A 27,414-nucleotide genomic window follows, 5' to 3' on the forward strand; every position below is an offset into this window, starting at 1 on the left:
TTTTCCCCCCGTCACCATCGCTATTATCGTCGTAAATTTTACTGCTCACGTCGTTATTGGCATTGTTATTTACGTCACAAATCGTCGTTATTAGCATCGGTATTGGCGTCGGTAAATGCAACACTAATACCGAAGCCAATATTGACGCTAATAGCGACGGTATGACTGTTTTATGGCATCGTCAATAACGACGCTTTTTGCGACAACGGGACCAAATTTTGTTATTTGCATTTTTGTCGCTTTAAACGTCGGTATAAGGCCTATATCTTATAATGTTGTGCTCACTTTCTTATCACTGCGATCGTTGATCTACTAAAATGTTTAGCAACACCTCTACAAGTGATACAAATGCGAGCACATGCAAATACAAACTTACCATCCAACTAGATTCAATTTATTCATCTTGGAGAAGTATACATCGTCGAGTACTAATAGATGAGGTGGAGGCTGAACTCGAAGAAAGAAACATATAGATTTGTGGATAGATGGAAATATTTATCCAAAGGATCCTTCAATAGGTAAACCTCCTAATTTTTTTTAATATTCATGACTACGTGAGATATGTTGGGGAAGGTTATAATGGGATGCTTGGGTACTGTAAAAGCTTATACTCTGCATCTTACACATACATGGCTCAAATGAATTAAATGAGAAAAGCATTATTTATTGCATAAACAAGCATTTCGAAGCTTACAAATAAGATTGACGTTTTGGAAAATGCTAATAAGTCATTACAAGACAAGTTAGCACATTTAAAGAAAACTCCAATAGGATTAAGAGAGAGAAACAGACCATTAAAAAATATAACTAGCTTGTGTGAGAGAGCAAAAAAAAGAAGATTGAATCTTGCAAAAAAATATGTCTCCAACATGTCGGGTATAAATATTCAAGAGAGTGAGGAGAGAATCAATTTTCGAAAAGAGACCATGAATAAGAATGATATTTTAAGGATTTTTAGGTCACCTCAAAATATGGATTTGAGAGGCTCAACTCTCAAAAAATTAGTGAAGGACTTAAAGGACACTAAAAACAAATGAGATTGTAGAGACATGTGATACTGTGGGCATTAGTCGAAAAGGTTATTGGGCTATCTCAAGATTATGGTTTAAAAATCTAAAATGTAATAGAATAATTGCGTTTGGGTTACCTCGAGCCCTAGGAGTATTGGTTGCAAGGACTGCCATGAATCGTAAGATTCCACAAGTTTTTAGGGAATACATTCATATTGAAGCATCTATGCCATATGAAAAGACAAAAAGAAAATCTAGTTTTGAATACAATATATTAAACAATATATGGGTTGATCTAAGAAAAGTGCAGATTGCAATGGTTCACATGTATAGACTCACGTTAGAGGAATGTCACGGTGTTTTAAAGTTTTCCTTGAAGTTAGATGAAGCACAGATTCAAAAATAACAAAAGATGGAAAGAGTCAGCATTTGCATCATGAACATGGCATTGGAATAAAACAATGGTGGGGGTCAAGCACCAATGCATAAGTTCCCATCTGAGATGGAGATTTGGTGGGTTGGTGCAGCTTAGATACCAATTGAGAATCATGAAACACTGAAATGGTTGTTTACTCATATAGGTATTCCAAACATTATTAAGTCTCAAAGTGAAGGAGAAATGTTGGTTGTTGATGGGGTTGGTAATTTTAATGTGGAATGGCACATGAGCGCTGACTTGAAAACTATCAAATGTATGCTTGGAATATGTAATGGGACAAATGCAAAATATCCTTGTATTTATTGCTTGGAATATGTAATGGGGCAAATGCAAAATATCCTTGTACTTATTGCATAGAAAGTGTTGGGTCTAAAAATTGGAGCAACTTGCGCCCTGTAAGAAGAGCCCCAACTAAAGAATCTATAGATCTAAGTTTTTTTTAAAAACAAGGAAGATATATGGGATCCAATTCTTTCAATTTCTCTTACTAATGTTCATATATGTACTTTGCATACAGAGATTAGAATTATTGATAAACTTCTCACGTTGCATCTTGACTATGCATACTCAATTAAGCCTTTGTCTTTATCGAATGAGTGTATTGACAAATGTGAGGCATTACTCTCCAAAATGGGTTTTCATGAAGATCAAGTTAATTTAAGAAAAGATTCAACACTTTCAGGGAAAAAAAGAGATGTCTTGGCTGATATCTCAATGGGAGGCTCAAAAGATAGACATTTTTTAGGTAACCAGCAGGAAAATAGGTGAGCATTACTTGGGAGCATTGGAGAGAGCTATGTGGGATAATGACAAACGTTACAACCACACCATGACTTGCATTTCTAAGGATGGAGGTTTGGAGACATGTTGATGTCTTCCTAAAGCTCCTCAAGCAACAAACAAAAACATACATGTATCCAGAAGAGTTTGTAACGTGTCCACCTATTCACTTGCAGGACACGTCTTAGTAGCCCATCGGGAAGAGAGTCTAGAAAGCGCCACCTGGCACTCCCATGGAATGTCACGGGGTTTGCAATCTAGGTCCTCCCGAGTCTGCCATGAAGCGGAAGCATTCCAACCATTCCCACTTAGGACCGACCTGAATCATGGTTTTCCTAATGGTCAAAATCCTAGAGAGTAACTAGCGTCGAACCCCAGGTGAACTACTTTACGCAGAAACATCGGGGTCGAAGTGGATTCATGCTGCACTTGGTTCAAGGAGAATGGGAAACGAGAGGGATGCAAAGCTTGACCTCTCTACCCATAAGGCAAAGTCCCATTCCATTCCCCTAAAATAGCATAAATCCGGATTCTAGTAACCTAGACTCTAGGTCAACATTACTTGTTGTTCATTTCCTTCGAGGAAAGTTCCCGGCTAACCGGGACCACCCATCCGTAGGAGGGACCCATGGTCACATCCACCGCACTTTCCTCAGGGTTGCTTTAGTTGTCTAAGTACCTACCACATTTAGTTGGACACACATAAAACACCTTCCTTAATTAGCCAATTAGTCACTGGTTCCTTCACGTAATCTTAGCACTGACATAGAAAAACAATGTCAAACAAGTTTCTTTTCAACAACTTATCTTATTAAACAATCTTTGGAATACATCATAATAATCCAGCCCGAAGGCTAATCCATAATTTGCCCGAAGGCAATCCATAATTTGCCCGAAGGCAGTCCAACAATCCTCAAGGATTACTAATCCAAGTTTCCGCCTGTAGACTAGTATCCCGACCTCGAGATCCAATCGCGAGTCACGTCGGCCTCTTGTGCAGGACTCAGATGCAAGGGATTTATGGCCAGAGCTCCCCTGGCACCCAAGTGTCCTACTGCTCCAAGTAGTGCCCAATGGAGAGACCTCTTGCGGAGGATTCAGTCCACGTTTTCGGTGTGGCTAACAACCCCCTTGGTTAGGGTCAAGCAGACAATCGAGGGTAACTGATGTTGCCTTTCCCTTCAGGCCTTCAACCTGAAGCATTTATTATTTCTCCATTTTTAGTTCTTTGAGCAAAGCAATACAAACAATGCTCCTAAACTATACAAACACAATCAAACCAGTGGTCCTTTATTTGGCCAACTACTAAGGTGTGAATCCATCTCTCCGAATGTGTCCTGCATCCGATCCAGGATTAATTGCAACTTGGCAATATCCCCGAGGGTTTGTTTGTTTACCCTTTTATCCTTGGGTTAGGGTTTACACCCTATTAACCCAAATTAACAAACACCTTAGGTTCCTTAACTAAGGCATTAAATCTTGGGCAACTTCCTCGCCCCATCTTGATTGATCCTTTGTTTGCTAGATAATACATAACTTCCCCTAACTTGGCAAATCAGCCCAAGAAGGGTGATGTAGCAGGATGACTACTCATCCTCTTGCAATTTAGTCTTGCACTAGAACCTGCCAATATAATATTTGTGCTCGAAATATTAAAGATCTTTGATCATTGCACGATTGTGCAAAAGCTGTGCAAAGTCATCTCCCGCATCCATTAATGACGGTGGCTAAGTGTTTACCTTGTGCGCGCGATAATAATCCTCATTCGCGTCGTGAAAAATAAGGACGGGGCATGAAGATCGCAAAGCCGTGTGAAAACGCCCCTTACATAAAGGGAAAAAGGGTTAATTGATAACTTTATTGCAAATTTTTTTAATAATTATCCCTCCCCTCATCCAATGCATGGCAGGGGAAGAGGGAGTGGGAGAAGAATGCGTAGAGGTGGAGTGCATGGGGAGAAGAGAGAAGGTGTGAGGGCTCCACGTGTGTGGAGTCTCCCCCCCTCCCTTACACTACATAACCTCACCCTTAGCCTTGGGGGGAGGCATGATCAAAGGAGGCTGCCGTGCTGTTGAGGCATGAAGGAGGAGAAGGAAGAGTGCCTCGCCATACTATAGCCCGCAAAAATCTCCACCCTGCCACGCCCCAGTCCCCGCCAGGCCGTCGCCCATATCACCGCCGTTTCATCATAACCCCCCCTATTTTTGTCTTCATCTCCTCTCTCCAATCATTACCCTCCCCTTCTTCCATGTCATTCTATAGTAAAGTAGAGGCTTCTTAGAAGCTTCTAGGGGATAAGGACCCATAAGCCTTGTGCACGCGGTTTTGGCCACAGTTACTTATAACCCAAACCGTAAAGGGTATTCCTGCACAAGGGAGAAAGTAGGCAGACTTGGAGGCTGTTTTGCCAAAGTTCGGAGGAAGTTCGGGGATCACGTAAAATATCGCGGAGTTCAAATCATCAACGATGGCTCCAAAGTCAAAGTTGCAAGGCGCTACAGAAGCCTCAAATCCAAGCTTACACATGGACATTACCGCAAGTCCCCAAACCTAGGATCTTGGAAGTTTAATTCCACAATGGGCATGCTCAAATTTCATGCCGAAATTATGAATACAAAATTACGCATTCATCTTACAAGTTTTAAATTGCATGTTGCTCTTGCTTGCATTTCCCAAGTTATGAACATAAATTACTTGTCCGTCTTACGAGCTTAGTTGCATGTTGCCTTTTTTGTGCATTTTCAAAGTGATAAGCCTAAGTGCATATTTCTTAGGGATGAAATTGTTAAGTGCATATTTTGGCCGTTGAAAGAATAAGAGAATATTGCATTTAGGCAATAACCTCCTTGTAGTGATTTCCATGAGGAAAAATTGTTAACATCCGTTAGATGTTGTCTGAAAAATTGCATAGCATGGAAATGAAACTATGGAATTGCATGTTGCATATGCTTGTAAAATGGATTAAGTCAACATTAGTCTTATAATATTTGTTTTGCATGAACTTCATTAACTACATTGTATCTAGAAAAGGGTTGCATGTTACATAATCGTCATGCGTAAACTTCATTAATCGAAGTTCCATTTAGAAAAGGTTGCATGGCTTATCAAAGCATGAAATTCAATTGCATTAAACAAAAGGTCGTAGGCATAAATCCTTGATGTATATCATTATGGGTTTTATGCAAGTTATCCCTCCAATTTGTCATTGGTCATGACTTTAGCAACAAAAGAAAGGGTTATTGCGAACCTTATAGTGCATAGAAGTAATGAACCACATATTTACACGTAATGTGATGTCTTGCAACTATTTACACCTTTAGATCAAGTTTAGCATCTCTAAGAAAGAATCGTTCCTTGTCGCAATACAAGTAGACCAGTTTAGCTAAACTACTTGTAATGTTATAACCCTCAAGAGATTCATATAGGCATAACTAGTCGATATGATGAACACTTCAAGTGCTAGCTGGGGCTTAGCACATTAGAATTTCTGCCTAGTATCGTACTTGGACACCAAGTCGAGACCCTCAAACCTAAAGGATCCTACCCACATTCACGGAATGGTTGGGTTAAGTGAATGGCATGCAATAATGATCTAGGGTTTTTACCCTAAGAATCGAATAGCCTAATAGTAAAATTTCAATTGAGCCTAGAAACCCTAGACCCAAACGTTATTGGCCTAGTAAGGGTAGCGTTGGGTTGGGTAAGAAGACACCCCAAACCCTACATATTGACTAAACATACTCCTTGATAAGAAACGCCATCGATGGGTGAAATAGTCCCATGAGTTAGATGTGACACTTGTGCAATAAGTTGCAACATCGCATGGCTTTGTGGTTTAACCACAAGATAAATTTGCTACTCCTTGGAATAAGGTTGGAAGGTTCTAGTGCAAGTCTAACTTCCAAGAGGATGAGTAGACATCCTATTACATCACCTTTCTTCGGCTGATTTTCCAAGTTAAGGAAAGTTATGTATTGCCTAGTAAGCAAATGATCAATCAAGTTAGAGCAACATGGTCGCCAAGATTTACTGTCTTAATTTATGAAACCTAAGGTGTTGGTTAATTTGGGTTAATAGGGTATGACCCTAAACCAAGGAGAAAAGGTTAAACAAAAAAACCCTTGAGGATCTTGCCAATTCGCAATTGATCCTGGATCGATTGCTAAATGCATTTGGAGGAAAGGATTCACTCCTTAGCAATTGGCCAAATAAAATGACCACTGGATTGTTTGTGCTTGTATAAGTTAGGAGCATTGTTTATATGGCTTTGCTCAATGAACTAAGGATGGAAAGATAATTAACGCTTCAGGTTGATGGCCTAAAGGGAGAGGCAGCATGAGTTACCCCCGACTATCTGCCTTACCCTAACCAAGGGGGTTGTTAGTCGCACCGGGAACGTGGACCGAGCTCGCCGCAAGAGGTCTCTCCATTGGGCGCTACTTGGAGTAGGAGGACGCTTGGGTGCCAAAGGGGGATTTGGCTAAAAAGCCCTTGCCTTTCGGTCGCTGCACAAGAGGCTGACATGACATCGGATTGGATCTCGAGGCCCGCATACTTGTCTATGAGCGAAATCTTGGATTAGTAATCCCTGTGGACTGTTGGATTGCCTTTGGGCGGATTATAGATTACCTTCGGGTGGATTATGGATTAGCCCACGGGCTAGATTATATGATGTTTTTTTTCCAAAGATAGATAAGATCAATTACTGTAAAGGAATTTGTTTGACAATGTTTTTCTATGTCGATGCTAAGATTATGTGAAGAAATTGGTGAATAATTGGCTAATTAAGGAAGATATTTTATGTGTGTCCAACTAAATGTGGTAGGTAATTAGACAACTAAAGCAAACTTGAGGAAAGTGCGGTGGATGTGGCCAAGGGTCTGTCCTACGGATGGGTGGTCCCGATTGGCGGGGAACTTTTCTCAAACGAAATCGATAGAAGGAAACTCTTCTGGAGGGAAATGAACAGCAAGGAACGATGACCTAGAATCTAGGTTACTAGAACAGAATGGGACTATACCTTATGGGTAGAGAGGTCGAGCTTTGCATCCCTCTCGTTTCCCATTCTCCTTGAACCAAGTGCCGCATGAATCTGCTTTGACCCTGACGTTTTTGCGTAAAGTAGTTTGCCTGGGGTTTGACACTAGCTGCCATTCTAGCAATTTGACTGCTAGGGAAACCCTAATTCAGGTTGGTCCTAAGTGGGAACGGCCGAAAATGATTCCACTTTGTGGCATACTCGAGAAGACCTAGGTCGCAAACCTCGTGACATTCCATGGGAGTGCCGGGCGGCGCTTGCTAGACTCCCTTCTCGATGGGCAGCTAAGACGTGTCCTACGTGTGAACAAGTGGACACGTTATAGTTGGTATCAGAGCGAGCCAATGAGGATATCTATTTATAAGAAAACTTAATAAGGTGGAGTAAAGCAAATTTTGTTGTAAAGAACATTTCCTTACTTATCGATGTTGTCTTGTAGAGTCATGAAGCATGGAACAGATTCTTGGTGTTCCAGGTCATGTTTATGACCATGATACATGCCTCAGATTACCGACGGAGGATTGAAATGATGAATATCCTAGACTGCATCTACAATCCATCACCCTTGTACATGGAATGGAGATGAATGGGTGTTTTAGAGATCTATTACATAGCTCCCCACCGACTTGCGTACCTTCGAACCAACTTGAAGAGAATCAAGTGGATGGAGGACCTAAAGATCATGAAGCTGTTTGTCTTTGTTGAGGCTCATGCAAATGCAACCCTACATGTCGGAGGTCGAAGAGTTAAGAAGAACAAGTATGTGTACGAGGAAGTGACCCTAATAATCCCTGCCGACTGAATCAAGGTGTTGGGACTTTACAAGAAGAATAGGTACCAAAGGAAAGGATACCCTAATCTTCCAATGACTTATCGATTCCTGATGATTCATGACCCAAATCCATATTATTACCCAGTTCCATTAGCTACATGTAACACAATATTATTCTCCTTGAACTAATGTATCAGCTTGTTGCATCTCTCCAAGGATAATTATACTCGGAAGGGCTATGCCCATATGAATGAATTAAGACTTCTTTCTATTAATGATTATCTTGACTATGAGTATTGATAAAAACGTTACGTGATTAAGTCACTTGGCTAAAAGTCGAATTGGGCATGAAATGTAATGTGAGGAATGCTTAGCAAGTTTTAACATAAAGAAAATTATTGCCCAAGCGCAACCTCAAGTGGAATTCTTACTGGGAGTAAAATCGACTTCAATCAAATTAAGGGTTATGAACCTAGGTATCCATGAGTGTTTGCTTGGATTGGATTGGCTTAAAATTCATTGTGGAAAGGGCCAAGTTTCCTTTCGAAACTCTGAAGGGGAATTGGTCACAACTCAAGGAGAGGCTGGAAAGACAAAAATTCAATTGGCCAAAGCATCTCAGATAATAAAGGGAGTTAGAAAGGGGCTACCTGTCTATTTGATAAAGCTTAATAAGCTAGATCAGAATCACGAGTCTAGTGAAGAACCTTCACGGCTAAAGGAGTACGCGAACGTATTTCCTGAAGAGCTGACAGAACTTCCACCTCAAAGGGAAGTTGATCATGAAATCAAGCTAGTGCCAGGAGCTGCACCAATTGCAAAGAGGCCATATAGAATGTCCATCCCGGAAGCAATTGAGTTGAAGGAGCAACTTAAGCAACTATTAGATCAGGGCTACATCCGTCCTAGTAGTTCACCATGGGGAGCTCTAGTGATGTTCCAAAAGAAGAAAGATGGAACATTTCGGCTGTGTATTGATTACAGAGGGTTGAATCAATCAACCATTAAGAAAAAGTACCCTATTCCAAGAATAGATGAACTTCTTGACCGTCTTCAAGGTTCGAAGATCTTCTCCAAGATTGATCTTAGGTCTGGATACTATTAGATAAGGATCAAGGAAGAGGATATCCCAAAGACGGCATTCAACACAAGATATGGACACTTTGAGTTCCTAGTCATGTCATTCGGGTTGACAAATGCACCTGCCACCTTCAATAGGTTAATGCAGAATATCTTTAGGCCATATCTTGATGACTCTGTACTCATCTTCTTCGACAATACCTTAGTCTACTCCAAATAGGAAGAAGATCATGAGTCCCAACTTCGCATTGTCCTTGAGACAATGAGGGCACACAAGATTTATGCCAAAAAGAAGAAGTGTGCATTCTTCAAATGACAGATTGAATATCTGGGATTCATCGTATCAGCGGAAGGAATCTTAGTGGATCTGGCTAAGGTCAGAGATATTCTGAAGTGGCCAATAACAACAACTGTCAAAGAAATACACAATTTTCTTGGATTGACAGGATGGTACAGTGTCTTTATAAAAAACTATGCTTTGATTGCAGCACCTCTAACCGATCTACTGAAGAAGCAAACATCAATTGTATAGTCAACTGCTGAACAATCTAGCTTTGATAGACTAAAGCAAAGTTTGGTATCAGTACCTATCCCGAAACTTCCAGACCTCAGTCAGGAGTTTGAAGTAATAATTGACGCTAGCATACTTGCCTTAGGATGTGTGCTTATGCTGGAAGGTCATCGTGTAGCATACTCTTTAAGGAAACTGAAGAGCCATGAGAAGAATCATGCTACCCATGATCTGGAGTTGTTAGCTGTCATCCATGCTCTCAAGCTTTGGAGACACTACCTACTGGGTAACAAGTTTACCCTAGTGACAAATCATAAAAGTCTCAAATGGATCTTTACCCAGAACGAGCTCAACATGAGGCACCGTCGATGGATTGAAGTGCTGGAGGAATATGACTTTGAATTCAAATAATTGCCTATAATGGAGAATGTAGTTTCCGATACACTTAGTTGCAAGGCATTTCTAAATTCTCTAATCTTGCAAGATCCATCAACCACTAGATCTCTAGCCACAAAGGTATCCATGCCAAACAACCCAATACTTGAGCTAGCTAGAGAAGAGGCATGCCATGATCCAACCTATCAAAAGTTGCTAAGTGAAATCCCTATCAAGAATCAAGATCCAAAGCTAGAGGCTAAGTATCAAGAATTCTCTATCGATAATGGACTTGTCTACTATAGAATGAGATTATGTATATCTACAAGCTAGTCACTCAAGAAAAAGATACTTTGGGAAGCTCATGACTCCCCTTTTTTAGGACATCCTGGCTATGCCAAGTCCCTCAATACAGTCAGAAAGAGCTACTATTGGGTAAGGCTTAAAAGTGAAGTTCTCAAATATGTCACTGAATGTTTGTCTTGTCAACGTATTAAGTCTAAACAGGTCAAAATGCCAGGAAAGTTGCAACCACTTAACATTCCCCAAATGAAATGGGAATTCATTAGTATGGATTTTGTTGTTGGCCTATCAAGTTCAGGGAGGATACAACTCCATTATGGTTGTGGTGGATATGCTCACCAAAATTGCACACCTTATCCCTGTTAAGACAAACTATAAAGCCTCAGACATTGCAAGGTTATTTATCAAGGAGATATTCAAACTGCATGGGTTACCCAGAAGAATCATTAATGATCGAGATTCTCTCTTTACATCACACTTCTCGAGAGCTATCATTGGGAATCAACTCTATTTTAGTATAGCTTACCATCCCCAAACCGATGGTCAAATGGAGCGAGTCAACCAAGTAATTGAGGATATGCTAAGGGCACACTGCTGCCGTGAACCTAAAAAGTGGATTCAATACTTGCAACTCCTTGAGTTTGCCTACAATGCTTCCTACCAACAAAGAATTCAGATGACCCCTTTTTAAGCATTGTATGGGCACATCTATCGAAGTCCTTTAAACTTCTCGGATCCAACCTTGAGGGTTGAAGCTTCAAAGCAAATGATGGAAGATATGGATGACCAAATAAAGTCAATAAGATAGGACATCCAAGCCGCCAAGGATAGAAAAAAGGCATACGCGGATTTGAAACGTCAAGATAGAACATTCGCTGAAGGGGACATGGTCTTCATTCGCGTACGCCCAAAGAAGAGTTCCCTATCCTTAGGTGAATGCAAGAAGCTAAGTCCAAGCTATTGTGGACCCTACAAGATTCTCAAGTGCCTAGGGCCTTGTGCTTATAGACTTCAAGTCCCTGAGAACCTAAAGGTTCATAATGTATTCCACATCAGTCTACTAAAGAAGTATGTACCTAATCCTAGCCATGTACTTGATGATCAACAAGTTGTAATGCCTAGCCAAGGAGTCCTTGAGCTACGGTCTCACAGGATCTTAGATGTTAGGGAAATGCATTTGAGATCCAGAACCTTGAGAGAATATCTCATCCAGTGGAGAGATTATCCCAAGGAAGATGCCACTTGGATGGATGAAAGTACTCTCAACCAACAATATCCCCAGTTCTTCTCAAGATGAGGACATCTCGATTCCTCTAAGAGGGAGAGAATATAATATTTCCACTGAAAATATTAAAGATCTTTGATCACTACGCAAAAGCTATGCAAAGCCATCTCCCACGTCCATTAATGACGGTGGCTAAGTGTTTACCCCACGTGCGCGATAATAATCCCCATTCGCGTTGTGAAAAATAAGGCCAGGGCATGAAGACCGCAAAGCCGCGTGAAAACACCCTTACGTAAAGGGAAAAAGGGTTAATGGATAACTTTAGTGTAATTTTTTAAAATAATTATCCCTCCCCTCAGCCGATGCATGGCAGGGGCAGAGGGAGTGGGAGATGAATGCATAGAGGAGGTATGTTTTTCTTACTTTCCTATTAAAAGTATAGCTAATTATAACTTTTTCTCCACCTTTTCTATGTAAGCAACCCTGATCTTTTGTGTGTGTAGGCGAACCCGGATGTGGAGCATAGCGAGGAGGGGGATAGCAATGCTAGTAGCCATGGTGGTACTAGCGAAGATGTTTCCTTTTCAGATTCGTAGAGGAGCACCATACCTCCTCATGAGGCCTTCTTTTCTTGTATATGCATGATCCATCTTTGAGCCTACTGCTTGCGGCCACGCTTTAGGTCGCAAGCACTTAAACTTCCCATGTAAATGCTTTTGATATATAATGAATACATGGACTTTTATTTTCAATTCTCGTGCACGTAAGATACATTGTCTTTTTCCCAAATGCACAATTTGATGTATGGGAGGGGGAAAAAAAACCAGAGAGCATGTGCTTACTTTGCAACCACATGCTCTCTTGTTTTTTTTTCCCAGTTCTGTTTTGTGCGTCTATCCGCGCGTCTAAATTGCAGATAATTCGCGTTTATATGCGCGTCTATAGTGCAGACTACACGCACTTATACACACGCTTCATAATTCAAATTTAAAAAAGGAATTAAATATCTTTAAAAAAAAGGAACATTTTTTGTTTTCCGTTCGTGTCTACCAGTGCTTGTAAAAACACGTCTACCAGCATGTCTATATGCGCATGTATATGTGCGTCTATAGCGCGTCTATTTGTGCGTGTAAATTCGTGAATACATGCGATTATAGACGCGAAATGGTAGACGCGAAATAGACGGGCAGATAGATGCGGCCGTAAGATTTTCTCTATATTCAAAAATCGCGTCTAAATGTGCGTCTATGAGGCCTTTTTGTTGTAGTGGAGGTGGAGTGCATGGGAAGAAGAGAGAAGGCATGAGGGCTCCATGTGTGTGGAGTCTCCCCCCCCCCCCCTCCCTTACACTATATAACCTCCCCCTTAGCCTTAGGGGGAGGCACGCTCAGAGGAGGCTGCCGTGCTCTTGAGGCACGAAGGAGAAGAAGGAAGAGCGTCATACTAATGCTGTACTGCAACCCACAGAAATTGCCGCCTTGCCGCTCCCCAGTCCATTGGGCCGTCGCCCAGCGGCCATATCACCGCTGTTTCATCATAATCCCCCCTTGTTTTCATCGTCATCTCCTCTCTCCAATCATTACCCTCCCCTTCTTACACGTCATTCTATAGTAAAGCAGAGGCTTTTTAGAAGCTTCCTTAGAAGCTTCTAAGTATAAGGCCCCATAAGCCTTGTGCACATGGTTTTGGCCACGGTTGCCTATAACCCACAATCGTAAAGGGTATTCCTGTGCAAGGGAGAAAGTAGGCAGACTTGGAGGTTGTTTTGCAAAAGCTCAGAGGAAGTTCGGGGATCACGTAGAAGTTCGCGGAGGTTAAATCATCAACGATGGCTCCAAAGTCAAAGTCGCAAAGCGCACCCGCGGAAGTCTTGAATCCAATCTTACACGTGGACATCGCTGCAAGTCCCCAAACCCAGGTTCTTGGAAGTTTAATTCCACAATGGGAATGCTCAAATTTCATGCCGAAATTATGAATACAAAATTATGCATTCATCTTACAAGTTTTAAATTGCATGTTGCTCTTACTTGCATTTCCCAAGTTGTGAACATAAATTAATTGTCTCTCTTACGAGCTTAGTTGCATGTTGCCTTTTTTGTGTATTTCCAAAGTGACAAGCCTAAGCGCATATTGCTTAGGGTTAAAAGATGAAATTGTTAAGTGCATCTTTTGGCTATGGAAAGAATAAGGGAATATTGCACTTAGGCAATAACCTCCTTGTAGTGATTCGCATGAGGAAAAATCGTTAACATCCATTAGATGTTGTTCGAAAAATTGCATAGCATGGAAATGAAACTATGGACTTGTATGTTGCATAATCTTGTAAAATGAATTAAGTCAACTTTAGTTTAGCAAGAAAAGAAAGGGTTATTGTGACCCTTATAGTGCCTAGAAGTAATGAATCACATATTTACACTTAATGTGATGTCTTGCAACTATTTACACCTTTAGATCAAGTTTAGCGTTTGTAAGAAAGAATTGTTCCTTGTCGCAAGACAAGTAGACCAGTTTAGCTAAACCCCTTGTAATGTTATAACCCTCAAGGGATTTGTATAGGCATAACTAGTCGATATGATGAACACCTCAAGTGCTAGCTAGGGCTTAGCACATTATAAATTTTGCCTAGTATCGTACTTGGACTCCAAGTGGAGACCCTCAAACCTAAAGGATCCTACCCACATTTTCGGAATGGTTGGGTTAAGTGAATGGCATGCAATAACGAACTAGGGTTTTTACCCTAAGAATCGAATGACCTAATAGTAAAATTTCGATTGAGCCTAGAAACCCTAGGCCCAAACGTTATTGGCCTACCAGGGATAGCATTGGGTTGGGTAAGAAGACACCCCAAACCCTACATCTTGACTAAACATACTCCTTGATAAGAAATGCCGTTGATGGGTAAAATGATCCCATGAGTTAGATGCAACACTTGTGCAATAAGTTGCAACATCTCATGGCTTGGTGGTTTAACCACAAGATAAACTTGCTACTCCTTGGAATAAGGTTGGCAGGTTCTAGCGCAAGTCTAACTTGCAAGAGGATGAGTAGACATCTTGTTACATCACCTTTCTTGGGCTGATTTTCCAAGTTAAGGGAAATTATGTATTGCCTAGTAAGCAAAGGATCAATCAAGTTAGAGCGATATGGTCACCAGGATTTACTGTCTTAATTTATGAAACCTAAGGTGTTGGTTAATTTGGGTTAATAGGGTATGACCCTAACCCAAGGAAAAAAGGGTAAACAAACAAACCCTTGAGGATCTTGCCAAGTTGCAATTGATCGTGGATCGAATGCTGGATGCGTTCGGAGGAAAGGATTCACTCCTTAGCAGTTGGCCAAATAAAATGACCACTAGATTGTTTGTGCTTGTATAAGTTAGGAGCACTTTTTATAGTGCTTTGCTCAATGAACTAAGGATGGAAATATAATAAATGCTTCAGATTGAAGGCTTGAAGGGAGAGACAGCATCAATTACCCCTGACTGTCTACTTGACCCTAACCAAGGGGGTTGTTAGCCACGCCGGGAACGTGGACCGCACCTGCCATGAGAGGTCTCTCTGTTGGGCACTACTTGGAGCAGGAGGACTCTTGGATGCCAGGGGGCTCTGGCCATAAATCCCTTGCCTTCCAGGCCCTACACAAGAGACTGACATGACTCTAGATTGGATCTCGAGGCCCACATAATAGTCTATGGGAGAAATCTTGGATTAATCCATGTGGACTACTGGATTGCCTTCGGGCGGATCATGGATTAGCCTATGGGATGGATTATATGATGTTTTTCAAAGATAAATAAGATCAATTATTGTATAGGAACTTGTTAGACATTGTTTTTCTATGTCGGCACTAAGATTATGTGAAGGAACCGGTGAATAATTGGCTAATTAAGGAAGCTATTTTATGCGTGTCTAGCTAAATGTGGTAGGTAATTAGACAACTAAAGAAAACCTAAGAAAAGTGCAGTAGATGTGGCCATGGGTCCATCCTACAGATGGGTGGTCTTGGTTGGCCGAGAACTTTTCTCAAACAAAATTGATAGAAAGAAACTCTTCTTGAGGGAAATGAATAGCAAGGAACGATGACCTAGAATCTAGGTGACTAGAATCCTGATTTATGCTGTTTTAGGGGAACGGAATGGGACTATGCCTTATGAGCAGAGAGGTCTAGCTTTGCATCCCTCTCATTTCCCATTCTCCTTGAACGAAGTGCAGCATGAATCCGCTTCAACCCTGACGTTTCTACGTAAAGTAGTCGCCTGGGGTTCGACGCTAGCTGCCGTTCTAGGAATTTGACCACTAGGGAAACCCTGATTCAGGTTGGTCCTAAGTGGGAATGGCCGGAAATGCTTCTGCTTCATGGCAGAATCGGGAAGACCTAGATCGCAAACCCCGTGACATTCTGTGGGAGTGCCGGGTGACACTTTCTAGACTCCCTTCCCAATGGGCTGCTAAGACGTGTCCTACGTGCAAACAGGTAGACACGTTATAGCCAACCATGTTCCAAGGAGTGGCAAATCTATCTTGGGATTTCAAGAGGAAGCCATGCGACGTTGCAACTTGTTGCACAAGTGTCGCACCCAACTCATGGGATCATTTCTCCCATCAAACGGCATTTCTTGGTCAAGAAATATGTTTAGTTAAGCTGTTTGGGAGTCCTCTTGACTCAACCCAATCCCTAACCTTACTAGGCCAATAATGTTTGGCCCTAGGGTTTCTAAACTCAATGGAAGTCTAGTATTTGACCAAATGATCCTTAGGGTAAAACCCTAGATCATTATTGTATGGGCGTCCAATTAACCCAACATTCCGTGAATGTGGATAGGACCTTTGGGTTCGAAAGTCTCAACTTGGTGTATCAAGTGAGATACTAGGCATAATTGTTAGCGTACTAAACCCTAGCTAGCACTTTGAGGTGTTCACTATACTAACTACTTATTCTTTTCAGAATCCCATGTGGGTTATGTCATTACAAGTGTTTTAGCTAAATCAGTCTACTAGTCTTGTGACAAGAAATGATATTTTCATAGAGATGCTAAATTTTTTCTAAAGGTATAAATATTTGCAAGACATCACATTACGTGCAAATATGTGATTCATTACTTCTGTACAACTCTAAGGTTTGCAATGACTATTTCTTTTCCTTGATAAAATCATGATGATTGACAACTTGGGGAATAACTTGCATAAAACCTACATAGATTTACATCAAGAAGCTATGCCTACTACCTTTTGTTTAATGCAATTGAATTTCAGACTTTAATATGACAAGCAACATTTTCTAGATACAATTTCGATAAATGAAGTTCATGCATGACGAATATCATAAGACTAATGTTGTCTTAATCCATTCTACAACAATTAATCTGACTTAAAATGCACGCATCTTCGCATGTAATAGGCAAGTTCATGGTTTCATTTCCATGCAATGCAACTACTTGGACAATAGCGACAATGGTTACATCATACGAATCTACAATTAGAAAATTACTACCTAAATGCCTTATGCGCTTTTCTTTTCCGCAGTCAATCAAATATGTATTTAAACAATTTCATCTTTTTAAACCTACGCAATATGCTCTTAGGATTTTCAACTTGGAAATGCAAGCAAACCCAAATGCACGACATGCACTAACTCTTGTAAATCGTCGAAGGAGATAAATTCCCAAATGTATTTTAACTTGACTACGTGAATTAGAGACATGCGTAAATGCATTCTTCCCATGAAAATTAAACGTACCTAATGCATTTCTTTTATGCGGAATTAAGCTCGTAGAACTTGGGCATGAGAACTCGTAGGAATGTCCATGCGTAGACTTGGGTTGGAGACTTCCGCATGTGCGCCTTGCATCTTTTGTTTTGGGGCCATTCATGCAACACTTTTTTTTTTTGTTGCAGCAGCTTCCCTTGGGTTACTCGCGCGTCTTGAAGACTCACAGTCCACGATCTTCCTCTCCTGTGCAGGATCAGGGGCCTTGGAGGCTTGGATTTTAATTCCCGGGAAAGCACACGTGTACGAGGCTTATGAATGCCTTGTTAGTCCAAGAAGCTTTTGCTTCTCAACACAATGACGTGGAGGGGGGGTAATGATTGGAGGAGAGGACGACAGCCACGGTGATGTCAACAAGGAGGGGTGTGATGATGATGGTGGCAGTGAAGGCGGCCTGTAGTAGGGCGGCGATGGTAGATGGCAGGATGGCGACCAGCACGGCGCAGGGCAGCAGTAGCAGCAGCACCACGACCTCTATCTTCTCTCTCTTCGTGCCTCCCCCCAAGCTTTAAGGGGGAGGTTATATAGGCTAAGGGGGGGAAGAATAGCCACCCCCTTGGCATGATTGCATGCCTTCTCCTCCACATGCTTATCCACTTAACTCACTCCCTCTCACACTTCCTCTCCCCCTGCCATCAATCAACTGAGGGAAGGGGGTAATTATTAAAAAAATTGCACTAAAGTTATCCAGTAACCCTTTTTCCCCCCCGTGAAGGGTGTTCTCATGCGGCCTTGTGGGTTTTAGCCTCGGCCTTATTCGCACAATGTGGTTGGGATTCTTTATCGCGTGCGCGGATTAAGCATTTAACTACCGACTTTGTACGATGTGGTAGATTACTTGGGGGTGCCTTATTGCTTAGGGTTTAAGGTCGACTTAGTATTTTGAGTAGAAATATTATAGAGTTCAAATGTTTGATTACAAATCTTGTTCAAGCAATAAAGGAGGCATGGGAAAAAAAAGATATCACTTTTTATTTGGTAAGAGAGAATATTTAATCCAATCTTTCTTCGATAAAATTTCCACTAGCAAAAACTGATTCTTACTCTTACGAATTTGCAGCATATCCTTCATATCCATGGGCCTTACTTTGTGGATGAGCAAGGCCCCCTCGCAACTTCTAGCGGCCAAGGCATGGAAAAATCTCATTATCAAGCACATACAAGTTTTTGTTGAAGCACAAGACATGGAGGTGGAGTTACCAAAAGCAATGCTCTTGAGGAGATATTCAATTGGTTTTTTGACGACAGCTTCAAAGAATGAATACTTCAACTTAAGAATTCATAGTATTTTTCAAAGAATGAATACTTCAACTTGAGAATTCAAGAAAGGAAAGTACAAAGCTAGCTCTCAAGAGCCTTTACATCATCCTTCCTTTCCAGGATATTTCCTTTATAATGCAAAAATTTTCTTCTCTTGTAGCAAACTATGGATTTTATATCAGTTCGATTTGCTACCAAAGCATAAGATGAGAGGGCTAGAAAGTATCATGCTCTAGAAGCAGAGAGACCAAGACCATAACCAAAAATCCTAATTGCCACAGTCTTCTCCAAAAGCATCACCTTGTGTGCATTGTATTGTAGCCTAGAGAAACCAAGTAGCCTTGTAAGTGCCTTAATACATAGTATAGGCCATGTTGCTTCCTTTGAGAAGATGTTATGAAAAACCAAGAAAACATGCAAATCAATCCTTGCTAAGTAATAATTAAGTGCAACATCTTTATGTGAACTATTACCAACTCTTGTCCCTTTACCCCATCCCAACAAGTTATCAAAATCTTCAATCTCCAACTGTGAAAAAAGATAAATGTCAAATGAATGTCGAAATCAAGTATATTAGTGTATATAGATCTTACAAAATTTGAGATAATAGTACCAATTGATTTTCATCATTTTCTAGCTTAGTTGGATTCCATATGTTAATTGATGATTGTGCCTCATTGGTATCCTCCAATTCTTTAACATATTGCAACTCTTCTCTTCCAAAATGGGAAATTCCAAGTCGGTCTTGAAGGCCGTGGAATTCCTCTTAAGTAATCCCATACTCTTCCTCAGCATTCTTTGCCTTACGAAAACAAAGAGAAAGGGCATCCCTTGCTTCAATAAACTTGTCATCCATAATTTCAGTGCCAAGTTTAAGTAACTCTTCTTTTGATTCATTTTCGACATCAACAATGACATTTGTAGCATCAAAAGTCTCTGTAATGATGGCTAAACAATAATCCTCCCTAAGATTAAAGAGCCTGTGAATTTTTGCTAGCAGTATGCATTCTTTGTCCTTGATAGGGAATGTTGGAAGTGAAGCAATAGTATTAAAAGAAGAGTCATAAACAAGATCTGCATTTGCATGGGTTTCTTCAATAATGGTCTCAACTTTGAATTGGGCAATATCTAGTTTTCTAGTAATATTTGTTTCTTGCTAAGGGTCCAAACATTCCTCTGCATCCTTGTCATTTGCTACCTCATCCAAAATGTAAAAGCTAGAACATTTTGGACCTTCTAATTGTTTCTCATCAAGTTTCACAGGATATTTAACAAGAGAAAACGTAATGAATGTAGCTGTTTTGGACATAATCCTGCATTTCCTAGAATGAGTAGAACAAAACAAATCCGAGGTACAAAACTAGCTAAGAGATTGAGATGTACACTTTCTTGAAAACAAAGCCTTCTCTGAAGGTGAGCTCCCAATAGGTATGTGAACATATTCCTTTGCATCCTTTTTAACAACTGGAAATGCAAGACTTTCAAACTCAGCAAACTCCTCCAAGAAAAACTTCTTACATGAGTTCAATGCATGGTCAATATCCCAGTCAGGGTTGAAAATATCCTTTGTAGTTCCAGAGTAAGATAACTCTATGCCATTCTGAAGAAGAATTTCTATGAGCCTTTCAGATGGAGAAACCTCTGTGATCTGAGACAATCCAAAAATCCTCAATGGTGACTTGCCTTTGATTGGAGACTTCTTAGGTATTCCCACACTTGCTAAACAAGGGGAGGAAGCTGTGGGAATTTCAAGGGAGAAGGCAGCACAACCAGAAGCTCTTGTTGACCCTAATAACAATATTCTTCTTTTTTTAGAAGGGGTTACGTGCTCTTGGGAGCCTACAACATCCTTAGGCTTAGACATGAATGAAAGTACGATACCACGTGAAAGTGTGCAACCACATCACGAGTTATGCGTTCTTGCTTTGTATTTGCTAATCGGTGATATGACACGAATTTGGCCAAGCGACCTCAAGGACAATATCTCCTCGCTTCATATCAAGGGGTAAACACAATCGCGCAAATTCACATAAGAGACACAGAAAGTGGACCTCAACTCTAAACAAGCTTGTAAATTTGCAAAAAAAGTCATAAATGCCTGACAACTGTGTTTATATAGAGTGAAAAATATTTGCCATGTGCGATGCCACGTGGATGGCCCATGCAAAACCTAGCCAATTAAACATGACCACGTGTCACAGACCTCATAGTTATAAAAGATTAATTGTAGCTTAAGTGGCTCACTTTTCAAATCCAGAGCACAAATACACAGCCACGTCGAGATCAACTTCACCCTATATTGGTCACTGCAATTACGGTGCGAGGAGTTATTTTTTAACCTACGCTTAAACATATTCGTGCTGTATCAGTCACCACAAATACGGTGCGAGCAGGTGCTTTTTAAACATACACTTCATTGTTTACGCACCATATCGAACACTACAAATCCACCCTTTTCACTGTTTTCACGTTGTATCGTTCACCACAAATATGGCGCAAGAGGTTGCTTTTTAAAACTTCTTTTCGATGCATTCGCGTCGTATCAGTTAAACCGTACTTTAGCCTATCGCAAATACGATGTGAAGATTAGAACTTTTGACCCACAGGTTGTCGTTATCGTGCCATATTGGTCATCCGCAAATACGCCGTGAGCAGCTTCACTTCAAACCTAGGATTTTTTGCATATCACGTCGTATTTGTTATTTCTCTTTGGCTTACTTATGGTTTTTAAATATTCTATCTAGTCTCATTTTTACTCATAGTTTTTAAATGTTTTAACAAGTCTCATTCTTCTGCAGGTTCATGGCTAGGACAAAGCAGACTGCAAGGAAGGTGTATATAGACAACAAAGAGAGTGAGGAGGAGACAAGGCTTTCAGCTTCTCAATCTTTCCATCCTGAGATCCCACCTACCCTTGCTTGCCCTCAGTCTCTTGCCATGGAATCTAAACAATCTAGTGTAGAGAGAGTGTCTTCTCCTGTCCAGAGTAAGTTTCATCATGTACAGTCCTGCCCTACAACAACTGCTAAGTTTCCAACCTCCCTTTGAGCCCCTATTCAACAAACAGAGAAACCTGGATCCTCTTATCTTCATGGAGAGGAAGACACTTCCAAGCCAAAGAGAAAGAGAAACTCTAGATTTGTGCCTGGATAAAAGTTTTCTTAACGTTATTATACAATAATCGACGTTTAGCTTATCTTTCATCTTTTATTTTTTATTTTAGTTCAACTATATCGTAAACAATGTAGCTACTTAACTTTTTAACAACTCTTATGCACAGCCAGATATTGATAAAAGAAGTCTTTATTTGTATTTACATGGGCATAGCCTTTTTGAATACAATGTTTCGTGTTATGATAGGCCATTCCTTACATTCAATTTGGGGAGAACAACGTTGTATTGCATTTGTCTACAGGAACTGTGTAATAGTAGGGTTTTGGGTAATGGATCTTTAGGAATCGATAGTTCATTGGAAGTTCAGGATACCCTTTCCGTTGGAATCCATACTTCTCATGGCGGCCCAACACTTTACTCCTGTCAGCTAGGATTACACAGGTTACTTCCTCATATACATATGAGTTCATTTCAACCTTCTGACGTTGAATATGTAAAGTCGAATTTACGTGAGCTTCCACAAAAATGAACAGCTTCACGACTTTCAAGTCTTCCAACCACTTGATCCTCTTTAGGTTGGTCTGTAGATAAGCAAACCGGTGGGTGGCTATATAGTAGATTCCTAAAGACCCCGTCCATCTTCGTTCTATGTATAAAGGTGATGGATTATAAATCTGCTCCAGGATGTTCATCATCCCAATTCTTTGTCTATAAAGGGGAGAATGCATTGCAGTCATAAACATGACCCGAAATACCAAAAACTTGTTCCACACTTCATAATTCTGCAAGACAGCATTGAAGGTGAGAAAATGTTTGGACAGCAATAATTTCTTTACTTCATTTTATTGAGATCTCATAAAAACAATTCCGTTGTTGGTCAGCTCTGATACCAACTGTAACGTGTCCACTAGTATCATCCCGAACACGTCTTAGCAGTCCATCGGAAAGGATGTCTAGAAAACTCCGCTCGGCACTCCCATGGAATGTTACGGGTTTAGCGATCTAGGTCTTCCCGCGTCTGCCACGTACGGAAGTATCCTGGCCGTTCCCACTTAGGACCGACCGAAATTAGGGTTTTCATGATTGGTCATTAGCTAACAGCAACTAGCGTCAGATCCGAGCGAACTACTTTACACAGAAACGCCAGGTCCGAAGTGGATTCACGCTGCACTTGGTTCAAGGAGAATGGGAAACGAGAGGGATGCAAAGCTCAACCTCTCTGCATAAGGCATAGTCACATTCCGTTCCCCTAAAATAACGTAAATCGGGTAAGACGTAACTCTAGGTCATCGTTTTTGTTATTCGTTTTGATGATGATGATCATCTCGCTGTTCTTCAAGATTTTTGAGAAAAGTTCCCAGCTAACCGGGACCACCCAACTGTAGGACGGACCCATGGTCCATCCTCCGCACTTTCCGCAGTTTGTTTTAGTTATGTAATTATCTAACACATTAATTTGACATATAACAATCAGCTTCTTTAATTAATCCCGTTAAGCACTGGTTCCTTCACGTAATCTTATCACGTGACATAGAAAAACAATATCAAGCAAGTTTCTTTTTTTTTACATTTCATCGTTTTATCTTTGAATTACAAGGAGTTCCGCCCGTAGGCTTGTCTATAATCCACCCAAAGGCTATCCAGTAATCCCCAGGGATCACTATTCCAAGCTTCCGCCCGTAAACTAGTATGCGGGCTTCGAGATCCAATCCCGAGTCACGTTAGCCTCTTGTGCAGGACCCGGAAGGCGAGGGATTTACGGCGAGAGCCCCCCCTGGCACCCAAGCGTCCTCCTACTCCAATTAGAGCTCAACGGAGAGACCTCTCGCGGTGGGTTCGGTCCACGTTCCCGGCGCGGTGAACAACCCCCTTGGTTAGGGTTAGGCAGGTAGTCGGGGGTAACTGAATTGCCTCTTCCTTCAAGCCTTTAACCTGAAGCATAGGTACTCATTTAATTTGTAATTCATAATTCAAACAGAGCCCTAAAATCTCTAGCAAGCACAAACAATTCCATTAATCAACCCAGTTGTTTGGCAAATTGCTAAGGAAGTGTTCTTTCCTTTTGAGTGTATCAGCACTAGTTCCCAAGGTGTCTTGTATATTGGCAAGATCCTTTACATTCCGGTGTAGGGCGTACCTTATTAACCCAACTTGGTCAACCCTAAGTTCCTTAGATATGCTAGTTTCCGGTTTACAACTTTCCTTATTTAGGAGGATATGCAAAAATACGTCATTTTTCAAGATAACTTGCGTAGGGGTCTGCCATCCTTGTTGAGGGTTTGTACCCTTTCTCCTTGTGAATCAATCACAAGACTAAATGATTTTGTACTTGCTGCGCAAGTCCTGCGATGGAGTAATCCATTTTAGATCCTTTAAGCTGACGTATGTCGGGCCTAGGGTTTCTTTTTAAGGATCTCGGGGACAGCCCTAGTTCTTTATCTTTACAAATTTATTGTCCCTACAGTAAGGAAAGTAGTCAAGTGCTTAGGGTATGAATGTTTCTATGTTTAGATTGGTTTAGTTATCTTTTGGAAGGTAATATTAATCATCTTGTCACGGTTTTGCTATCCTTGTGACAATTTACTTTCCAGTCAATACAGTTTAATTTTAACTTCCGTTTTCCTTACAGATGAACTCATGCCAAATAACAACATTTGCCTTGCTAAGATGTGCAATTTAGCAAAGATAACTTCCTAGTAATTTGAGCATCGAAAGAAACCTTTCATGAATTAAACCATTTACAATGATTCGTTGCGAAAGGAATAAGACTAATGGTGCAAGATATAATTTCTACACCTTTAGGATTTAACTAAAATATACTACTATAGTAAATGGATAATCTCGCTCGTAATTTATAATGCTTGACGCAACTCGAAGGAAACTAAGTTCTATTCATTATCATTCATTCAAATAAGCTAAACTTCTTTATTACAAATAACTTGGACAAATATATCCTATCCCTAACAATTTCTCTTTGCATGATCGACTTAAAACCGAATTAAAGCCAAGAAGAAAAACCCGGTTTTGGGGTGAGATATCCACATGGATACCGAGAGATGACCCTCCCGCAGCTACACCTTGGACTTTCTTAGGCGGCATCGTAGTTCAAATGTGAGATAGCCTTTTTCTCTTTCTTCTAGAATTCCACTGTCTCTTTGGAAAAAAAAAGTTTAAGGGTGAGTGTGGTTTTGCAACCACAAGAACCCTGGGAGGACTTTGACTTGGGGTAAAAGAAATAGAAGGCACTTATTCTCCTTCCTTGCCCTTCCTCTATTCCTTCTCTTTTCTAACTCTTTTACTCCTTTCTTACTCTTCTTTATCTTTTCCTCACCCTCTACTTCTTTCACACTACTCTCTTTTTTTCCTCACTCCTCCCGACTTCCCTTTCTTATATTTTACTTCACTTCCTTATCCTCTACTTTCCTTCCCTATCTTTTATCTTTTTCCCACTCTTCCTCCTTCACTCTTTCTTTTCACTCCCTTTACTTTCCCTCCCTATCTTTTATCTCACGGCCTACCTTTTTCCTTACGGGATATCATCCGAGGCCATGATGATGATTTGGATTTTGATAATAATGGGGATATGGGGGATTAAGAAAAATCTTAGGGGTTTGTGGAAATAAAAGGGTTATGAGGGGGTGAAAAGGGTTAAAAAGGGTTATAAGGGGGTGAAAAAGGTTAAAAAGGGTTATAAGGGGGTGAAAAGGGGCTTATGGGAATAAAACACGGGGGGGGGGGGGGGGGGAGGGGTTAGTTCCCAAGGCCTAGGAAGGGGTTTAAGGGGGAAAGGGGGCTTAAGAGGCCCCTTAGAAGCTTCCCCCCAGGAAGCTTCTAAGGCTTCACGCCATGTGGGGGGGGGAAAAAGAAGGAATCGACGACTGGGGCTATTGGCCCAGCCTGGCGACTAATTAGACAGGCGGCGAGGGTCACGTCTGAAGATGGCAACGACCTCTCCTAGCTCCACAGCAGCCGCCAAAAGTTTGCCGTCTCCTCCCTCCACTCTTGTGGATGACAGCGGCCTCACGTGGTGCTTCCTCCTCCCTCTTGATCTCCCGGTGTGACCAACAGAAACTCGCCTCCTTCCTCGACTCGTGGTTTTAGCAGAGCGATGGCTATGACCGCCTCTCTCCCTCTCTAATCCTTCCCTCCCCCCACAGGGGGTTTATATGGGAGAGGGAGAGGTACCTCCCCTCCCCCACGCGGTTCGTGCATGGGTTTATTCCCTCTACGGCATCCAGCAAGGATGCTCAATCATCCTTGCTATTCCCCTCCCCTCCAGCACGACAGTCTCGCTGGGGGAAAAAGGGGGGAAATAATAATAAAAAAATTTCCCCTTATTCCTAAAGCTTATTCTTTTGGCTTCCTAGGAGGAGGTTCCCACGTAACTAAACGGTTTTTCTTTTTCTTTTAACTTGTTTATGCAAGTGGAGATTAAGATACGTTGTAGGTAATTTGAAAATCACACTGTCAGTGTATTTTTGGATGTTGGAATTCCCTTGCATGACTATCACATGGGTTAGAAATATTATCACAACGGAAATATTACACTTACATAGGTTTTGAAATGATCATATACATAAAAGCATCTAGAAATATCTTGTATGTGGTCAGCTTGTTATGGGACCACATCACAAGAAAGAGACACACTATAGGAGCACAAATGGATTTGAAGGAGATAGGAAAGATGAAGGCACCATAGTCAATGAACTCTAACATTCACTTGCAACTACCTCTCACACTCCTTAGATCTTGTCCACTAAAAAAGGGTGCATGGTGAAGTAAATTATTAGATCTATCCACATCCTGACAAGTATGATGCATTTCCTCATGTCTATTTTTCTAAAGATGACCAACTATTAGGACTAAAATCCCATGATTGGCAGAAGATATGCCAAATGTGTCTTGGCCTTGATAGCAAGTAGCCTCACTATTTCGTTATTCAGTGTCTATTCGATGTTCATAATGCTTCAAATATTTTACAGTTTGTACTATCGATTACGATTGTGGGATACCTCACTCTAGAAATACACTCGGCAATTTATAAGTTGTTAAATTTAGTGCAATGTATCTCATAGAAGGAGATCAAGACATTCTCTATTGAATCCACAAGGCAGGAGCGGTGGAGACAATTTGTCTCTTTGAGAAGTACCTAGCCACAAGCATTCTCATGATACAAATTCACCTCTTGGTACATCTTGTGATATGAAGTTGAGATTGGTGGACCCATCCATACACGATGGAAATTCTTCTTAGAGTGCTTTGTGTGAGAACGAGCTCACCAAAAGGCAGCATGGTAGAAGGTTGGCTAGTAGTACTAGAGGCATTAGTGCATATATCTGAAAGTGGCTATGGATGGTGGATTCAGACAATAGTATGCTATGGACGTTAAAGCACAATGATAGAGTGATCATCAAAGATGTGGTGGTTCAATATGGGGTAGAAAAAAGGATGGATGGTGCCATGGAGGAGAAAGTGAACCGTTTTTATATATTACATCATGCATCCATGGAGAAGTGGCTGGCTAGGTATTAGCAAGCCGATAGAGAGTGGGAGGGAGCGTGATTGAAATTTTGATGCCACATGCCATCAACTGGTTTGATATCCTAAGGGTATGGAGGAGATGTCATGGTTTATATCTATGCACTAGTTATATGACACTTTAATCACAGCTTCACGTGAACAAATAGAGGCCTCTACCAGAGAAGTGGGAATTCTCAAGGGGATGTAGTCTGAAGGTGACC

This window comes from Lygodium microphyllum, chromosome 7 (assembly GCF_053477565.2).
Source record: "Lygodium microphyllum isolate KBCC chromosome 7, Lygodium_microphyllum_v1.1.10, whole genome shotgun sequence".
NCBI lineage: Eukaryota > Viridiplantae > Streptophyta > Polypodiopsida > Schizaeales > Lygodiaceae > Lygodium > Lygodium microphyllum.